At 38.2% G+C, this 8,679-nt stretch overlaps 1 non-coding gene across 1 annotated transcript; it reads right to left on the bottom strand.

The window, feature by feature from the left end:
- Nucleotides 1–6,657: 6,657 nt before the first annotated feature.
- On the bottom strand, nucleotides 6,658–6,761 carry LOC112799068 (small nucleolar RNA R71). The gene has a single exon (XR_003200654.1). It is a non-coding gene; the product is annotated as a small nucleolar RNA R71 (small nucleolar RNA).
- Between the last annotated feature and the right edge of the window lie 1,918 nt (nucleotides 6,762–8,679).

The raw sequence follows: 8,679 nt of genomic DNA, 5'->3' as shown, positions 1-8,679 counted from the left end.
TTAAGTTTGGTGTGGTAAAAGCATTGCTTTTTGTTTTTCCATAACCATTTATGGCATCCAAGGCCGGAGAAACCTCTAGAAAGAGGAAAGGGAAGGCAAAAGCTTCCACCTCCGAGTCATGGGAGATGGAGAGATTCATCTCAAGGGTGCATCAAGACCACTTCTATGAAGTTGTGGCCTTGAAGAAGGTGATCCCCGAGGTCCCTTTTTCACTCAAAAAGGGTGAATATCCAGAGATCCGACATGAGATCCGAAGAAGAGGTTGGGAAGTTCTTACCAACCCCATTCAACAAGTCGGAATCTTGATGGTTCAAGAGTTCTATGCCAATGCATGGATCACCAAGAACCATGATCAAAGTGTGAACCCGAATCCAAAGAATTATCTTACTATGGTTCGGGGGAAATACTTGGATTTTAGTCCGGAAAGTGTAAGGTTGGCATTCAACTTGCCTATGATGCAAGGAGATGAACATCCTTACACTAGAAGGGTCAACTTTGATCAAAGGTTGGACCAAGTCCTCACAGTCATATGTGAAGAGGGCGCCCAATGGAAGAGAGATTCAAGAGGAAAGCCGGTTCAATTGAGAAGGCATGACCTCAAACCCGTGGCTAGGGGATGGTTAGAGTTTATACAACGCTCAATCATTCCCACTAGCAACCGGTCCGAAGTTACCATAGACCGGGCTATCATGATCCATAGCATCATGATTGGAGAAGAAATAGAAGTTCATGAGGTTATAGCCTAAGAACTCTATAAGGTGGCGGACAAGTCCTCTACCTTGGCAAGGTTAGCCTTTCCTCATCTCATTTGTCACCTCTGTTATTCGGTTGGAGTTGCCATAGAGGGAGACATCCCTATTGATGAGGACAAGCCCATCACTAAGAAGAGGATGGAGCACACAAGAGACCCCACTCACCATGAGATCCCTGAGATTCCTCAAGGGATGCACTTTCCTCCACAAAACTATTGGGAGCAACTAAACGCCTCCCTAGGAGAATTGAGTTCCAACATGGGACAACTAAGGATGGAGCACCAAGAACACTCCATCATCCTCCATGAAACTGGAGAAGATCAAAGAATCATGAGGGAGGAGCAACAAAGACAAGGAAAAGACATTGAGGAGCTCAAGCACTCCATAGGATCTTCAAGAGGAAGAAAGAGCCGCCATCACTAAGGTGGAATTTTATTCTTCTGTTTTTCGAATTTTATGCTTATGTTTATCTATGTTTGTATCTTGTGATCATTAGTGTCTTGGTGTCTATGCCTTAAAGTTATGAATGTCCTATGAATCCATCACCTTTCTTGAATAAAAACGTGCTTAATTGAAAAGGAAAAAATTGCATGAATTCTGAATTTTATAATAGTTTAATTATTTTGATGTGGTGGCAATGTTTTTGTTTTCTGAATGTATGCTTAAACAGTGCATATGTATCTTGAATTTGTGGTTCATGAATGTTGGCTCTTGAAAGAATGATGAAAAAGGAGACATGTTACTGAGGATTTGAAAAATCATTAAAATAATTCTTGAAGCAAGAAAAAGCATTTCTATTCAAAAAAAAAAATTTCGAAAAAAGAAAAAAGAAAAAGAAAAAGAAAACGAAAAAAAAGGGGGGAAAAAGAAATAAAATTGTGATCCAAGGCAAAAAGAGTGTGCTTAAGAACCCTGGACACCTCTAATTGGGGACTCTAGCAAAGCTGAGTCACAATCTGAAAAGGTTCACCCAATTATATGTCTGTGGCATGTATGTATCCGGTGGTAATACTGGAAGACAGAGTGCTTTGGGCCACAGCCAAGACTCAATAAGTAGCTTTGTTCAAGAATCATCATACTTAACTAGGAGAATCAATGACACTATCTGGATTCTGAGTTCCTAAAGAAGCCAACCATTCTGAATTTCAAAGGATAGAGTGAGATGCCAAAACTGTTCAGAGGCAAAAAGCTAAAAGCCCCGCTCATCTAATTAATACTGATCTTCATATATGTTTTTGGAATTCATTGCATATTCTCTTCTTTTTATCTTATTTGATTTTCAGTTGCTTGAGGACAAGCAACAATTTAAGTTTGGTGTTGTGATGAGCGGATAATTTGTACGCTTTTTGGCATTGTTTTTAGTATGTTTTTAGTATGATCTAGTTAGTTTTTAGTATATTTTTATTAGTTTTTAGTTAAAATTCACTTTTCTGGACTTTACTATGAGTTTGTGTATTTTTCTGTGATTTCAGGTATTTTCTGGCTGAAATTGAGGGACCTGAGCAAAAATCTGATTCAGAGACTGAAAAGGACTGCAGATGCTGTTGGATTCTGACCTCCCTGGACTCGAAGTGGATTTTCTGGAGCTACAGAAGCCCAATTGGTGCGCTCTCAACGGAGTTGGAAAGTAGACATCTTGGGCTTTCCAGCAATATATGATAGTCCATACTTTGCCCAAGATTTGATGGCCCAAACCGGCGTTCAAAGACACCCTCAGGAATTCCAGCGTTAAACGCCGGAACTGGCACCAAAATGGGAGTTAAACGCCCAAACTGGCACTAAAGCTGGTGTTTAACTCCAAGAAGAGTCTCTACACGAAAATGCTTCATTGCTCAGCCCAAGCACACACCAAGTGGGCCCGGAAGTGGATTTTTATGTCTTTTACTCATCTCTGTCCACCCTAGGCTACTAGTTTTCAATAAGTAGGACCTTTTACTATTGTATTTTCATCTTTGGACATCTAGTTCCTAGATCAGACTTTGGTAGCTATCTTCATTTTTATGCTATCTTAGATCACTGGGAGGCTGGCTGATGAGCGGATAATTTATACGCTTTTTGGCATTGTTTTTAGGTAGTTTTTAGTAAGTTCAAGCTACTTTTAGGGATGTTTTCATTAGTTTTTATGTTAAATTCACATTTCTGGACTTTACTATGAGTTTGTGTGTTTTTCTGTGATTTCAGGTAAATTCTGGCTGAAATTGAGAGACTTGAGCAAAACTCTGAAGAAGGCTGACAAAAGGACTGCTGATGCTGTTGGAATCTGACCTCCCTGCACTAGAAGTGGATTTTCTGGAGCTACAGAACTCCAATTGGCACGCTCTCAACGGCGTTGGAAAGTAGACATCCAGGGCTTTCCAGCAATATATAATAGTCCATACTTTATTCGAAGAATGATGACGTAACTTGGCGTTGAACGCCAAGTTCATGCTACTGTCTGGAGTTAAACGCCAGAAAAACGTCATGATCCGGAGTTGAACGCCCAAAACACGTCATAACTCGAAGTTCAACTCCAAGAAAAGCCTCAGCTCGTGGATTGATCAAGCTCAGCCCAAGCATACACCAAGTGGGCCCCGGAAGGGGATTTATGCATCAATTACTTACTCATGTAGACCCTAGTAGCTAGTCTAGTATAAATAGGATAAGTTACTATTGTATTAGACATCTTTTGACAGTTTAATCTCTTGAATATTCGGTCACTTGATCATGGAGAGGGCTGGCCATTCGGCCATGCCTGAACCTTTTACTTATGTATTTTCAACGGTGGAGTTTCTGCACACCATAGATTAAGGGTGTGGAGCTCTGCTGTACCTCAAGTATTAATGCAATTCTATTTTCTTTATTCAAATCTCTCTTATTCTTATTCCAAGATATTCATTCGTACCCAAGAACATGATGAGTGTAATGATGAAAGTGACGATCATTATCATTCTCACTTATGAACGCACGTGATTGACAACCACTTCCGTTCTACATGCAACCGAGCTTGAATGTGTATCTCTTAGATTCCCCAACAGAATCTTCGTGGTATAAGCTAGATAGATGGCGGCATTTATGAGGATCCGGAAAGTCTCACCTTGTCTGTGGTATTCCGAGTAGGATCCTGGGAATCCGGAAAGTCTAACCTTGTCTGTGGTATTCCGAGTAGGATTCCGGTAATGAATGACTGTGACGTGCTTCAAACTTGCAAGTGCTGGGCGTTAGTGACAGACGTAAAAGAATCAAGGGATTCTATTCCAGTAGGCGCAGGAACCAACCAGTGATTAGCCGTGCTGTGACAGAGTGCGTGAGCGTAGTTTTCACTGCGAGGATGGGATGTAGCCATCAACCATGGGTGATGCCTCCAGACGATTAGCCGTGCGAGTGACAGCCGCATAGGATCATTTTCCCGAGAGGATTGAAAGTAGCCACCGCTGATGGTGAACCCCTATACACAGCTTGCCATGGAAAGGAGTAAGAATGATTGAGTAGAAGCAGTAGGAGAGCAGGCGTCCTTGAGCCATACAGCATCTCCACTCGCTTATCTGAAATTCCCACCAATGAATCTGCATAAGTGTTCTATCCCTTTTATAATTTATTTTCTTATTTCTATTTTCGAAAACCCATAAACCAATTTAATCTGCCTAACTGAGATTTACAAAGTGACCATAGCTTGCTTCATACCAACAATCTCTGTGGGATCGACCCTTACTCGCGTAAGGTTTATTACTTGGACGACCCAGAACACTTGCTGGTTAGTTGAACGGAGTTGTGAATAACAACTGATGCCACAATAATAATTTCATACAAGTACAAGAGCATGTGATCACAATTTCGTCCACCAAGTTTTTGGCGCCGTTGCCGGGGATTGTTCGAGTATGGACAACTGACGGTTCATCTTGTTGCTCAGATTAGGTAATTTTCTTTTCAAAAACTTTTTCAAAAATTTTTCTTTTCTTTTTCGTTTTTCCAAAAATGTTTTTTCGAAAAAATTAATAAAAATACAAAAAAAAATTAGAAAATCATAAAAATAAAAAATATTTTGTGTTCTTGTTTGAGTCTTGTGTTAATTTTTAAGTTTGGTGTCAATTGCATGCTTTTAAAATTTTTCTGGCATTTTTTCGAAAATCTCATGCATTCATAGTGTTCTTCATGATCTTCAAGTTGTTCTTGACAAGTCTTCTTGTTTGATCTTGATGATTTCTTGTTTTGTGTCTTTTGTTGTTTTTCATGTGCATCTTTGCATTCATATTTTTCATGCATTAAAGATTTCGAAGTTTGGTGTCTTGCATGTTTTCTTTGCATCAAAAATTTTTCAAAATTATGTTCTTGATGTTCATCATGATCTTCAAAGTGTTCTTGGTGTTCATCTTGACATTCATAGCATTCTTGCATGCATTCATTGTTTTGATCTAAAAATTTCATGCATTGAGTATTTTTGTTGTTTTTCTCTCTCATAATTAAAAATTCAAAAATAAAAAAATTATCTTTTCCTTATTTCCCTCCAAATTTTCGAAATTTTGGGTTGACTTGGTCAAAAATTTTCAAAATTAGTTGTTTCTTACAAGTCAAGTCAAAATTTCAATTTTAAAATTCTTATCTTTTCAAAATCTTTTTCAAAAATCATATCTTTTTCATTTTTTATATACTTTTCGAAAATTTCAAAAATTATTTTTCAAAATATTTTCAAAATCTTTTTCTTATCTTTTTATCAAATTTTCGAAAATTAAGCTAACAATTAATGTGATTGGTTCAAAAATTTGAAGTTTGTTACTTTCTTGTTAAGAAAGGTTCAATCTTTAAGTTCTAGAATCTTATCTTGTAGTTTCTTGTTAGTTAAGTAATTTTTAAAATTAAATCTTTTTCAAATATCTTTTTCAAATATATCTTTTTATCTTTTATCTTATCTTTTTCAAAAATTTTATCTTTTTCAAAATTTGATTTCAAAATATCTTATCTAACTTCTTATCTTCTTATCTTTTTCAAAATTTTGATTTCAAATCTTTTTCAATCAACTAACCAACTTTTTGTTTGTTTCTTATCTTTTTCAAAACCACCTAACTACTTTTCCCTCTCTAAATTTTCGAAAATATCTCATCCCTTTTTCAAAAATTCTTTTTGTTTTAAACTTTAATTTTAAACTTATCTTATCTCTAATTTTCGAAAATCACTAACCCCTTTTTAAAATTATTTTCAAATTTCTCTCCTCTTCTCTTCTCTTATTCTATTTAATTATTTAATTACTAACACTTCTCTTCACCTCTCCTCATCCAAAAATCTGAATCCATCCTTCCTCTTTCGTATACCCCTTTCTTCTTCTACTAACATAAGGGAATCTCTATACTGTGACATAGAGGATTCCTCTTTCTTTTCTTGTTTTCTTCTCTTTCATATGAGCAGGAACAGGGAAAAGGGCACTCTTGTTGAAGTTGATCCAGAACCTGAAAGGACTCTGAAGAGAAAATTAAGAGAAGCTAAATTACAACAATCCAGAAATAACCTTTCAGAAATTTTCGAACAAGAGAAGGAGATGGCAGCCGAAAATAATAATAATAATGCAAGGAGAATGCTTGGTGACTTCACAAAGCCAACATCCAAGTTTGATGGAAGAAGCATCTCCATTCCTGCCATTGGAGCCAATAACTTTGAGCTGAAACCTCAGCTAGTTGCCTTGATGCAACAAAACTGCAAGTTTTATGGACTTCCATCTGAAGATCCTTATCAGTTTCTAACTGAGTTCTTGCAGATCTGTGAGACTGTAAAGACAAATGGAGTTGATCCTGAAGTCTACAGACTCATGCTTTTCCCTTTTGCTGTAAGAGACAGAGCTAGAATATGGTTGGATTCACAACCTAAGGATAGCCTGGACTCATGGGATAAGCTGGTCACTGCCTTCTTAGATAAATTCTTTCCTCCTCAAAAGTTGAGCAAGCTAAGAGTGGATGTTCAAACCTTTAAACAAAAAGATGGTGAATCCCTCTATGAAGCTTGGGAAAGATACAAGCAGCTGACCAAAAGATGTCCATCTGACATGTTTTCAGAATGGACCTTATTAGATATATTCTATTATGGTCTCTCTGAATTTTTGAAAATGTCATTGGACCATTCTGCAGGTGGATCTATTCACCTGAAGAAAATGCCTGAAGAGGCTCAAGAACTCATTGACATGGTTGCAAACAACCAGTTCATGTATACCTCTGAGAGGAATTCCGTGAATAATGGGATACCTCAGAAGAAAGGAGTTCTTGAAATTGATGCTCTGAATGCCATATTGGCTCAGAACAAAATGTTGACTCAACAGGTCAACATAATCTCTCAAAATCTGAACGGACTGCAACATGCATCCAACAGCACTAGAGAGGCAGCTTCTGAAGAAGCTTATGATCCTGAAAACCCTGCCATGGCAGAGGTTAATTACATGGGTGAACCTTATGGAAACACCTATAATCCATCATGGAGAAATCATCCAAATTTCTCCTGGAAGGATCAACAAAAGCCTCAACAAGGCTTTAACAATGGTGGACGCAATAGGCTGAGTAATAATAAGCCATATCCATCATCTTCTCAGCAACAGACAGAGAATTCAGAACAAAACACTTCTAATTTAGCCAATATAGTCTCTGATCTGTCAAAGGCCACTTTCAGTTTCATGAATGAAACAAGATCCTCCATTAGAAATTTGGAGGCACAAGTGGGCCAGCTGAGTAAGAAAGTCATTGAAACTCCTCCCAGTATTCTCCCAAGCAATACAGAAGAGAATCCAAAAGGAGAGTGCAAGGCCATTGATTTGATCAAAGTGGCCGAATGCACTAGGGAGGAGGAGGACGAAAATCCTAGTGAGGAAGACCTCCTGGGACGTCCTTCAAGCAAGAAGGAGTCTCCTATTAAGGATCCAAAGAAATCTAAGGCTCATCTAGAGACCATAGATATTCCATTAAACCTCCTTCTGCCATTCATGAGCTCTGAAGACTATTCTTCCTCTGAAGAGGATGAAGATGTGACTGGAGAGCAAGTTGTTCAATATTTAGGAGCTATCATGAAGCTGAATGCCAAGCTGTTTGGTAATGAGACTTGGGAAAGTGAACCTCCCTTGCTCATTAGTGAACTAGATACTTGGATTCAGAGAACTCTACCTCAAAAGAAACAAGATCCTGGCAAGTTCTTAATACCTTGTACCATTGGCACCATGAGCTTTGAAAAAGCTCTATGTGATCTGGGGTCAGGGATAAATCTTATGCCACTCTCTGTAATGGAGAAGCTGGGGATCATTGAGGTACAACCTGCCTTGTTCTCATTACAATTGGCAGACAAGTCCATGAGACAAGCTTATGGAATAGTAGAGGATGTGCTAGTAAAGGTTGAAGGCCTTTACATCCCTGCTGATTTCATAATCCTAGACACTAGGAAGGAAGATGATGAATGCATCATCCTAGGAAGACCTTTCCTAGCCACAGCAGGAGCTGTGATAGATGTCAACAGAGGTGAGTTAGTCCTTCAATTAAATGGGGACTACCTTGTGTTTAAGGCACATGGCCATCCCTCTGTGACAAAAGAGAGTAAGCATGAAGAGCTTCTCTCAGTTCAAAGTCAAGAAGAGCCCACATAGTCAAACTCTAAGTTTGGTGTTGTGAGGCCACAACCAAACTCTAAGTTTGGTGTTCAAACTCCATATCCAAACTCTAAGTTTGGTGTTGGGACCACACAAAAATTGACCTGATCACCTAGTGGCTCCATGAGAGCCACTGTCAAGCTATTGACATTAAAGAAGCGCTTGTTGGGAGGCAACCCAATTTTATTTATCTAATTTTATTTTATTTTGTTTCTTTGTTATTTTTGTGTTTAATTAGGTACATGATCATGAGGAGTCACGAAAAAATAAAAAAAAAATTAAAAACAGAGTCAAAAACAGAAGAAAAAAAAATTGTTCACCCTGGAGGTAGCGCAGACTGGC

This window comes from Arachis hypogaea, chromosome 4 (assembly GCF_003086295.3).
Source record: "Arachis hypogaea cultivar Tifrunner chromosome 4, arahy.Tifrunner.gnm2.J5K5, whole genome shotgun sequence".
Taxonomy (NCBI): domain Eukaryota; kingdom Viridiplantae; phylum Streptophyta; class Magnoliopsida; order Fabales; family Fabaceae; genus Arachis; species Arachis hypogaea.
This window is presented reverse-complemented; position numbering and strand designations above follow the sequence as displayed.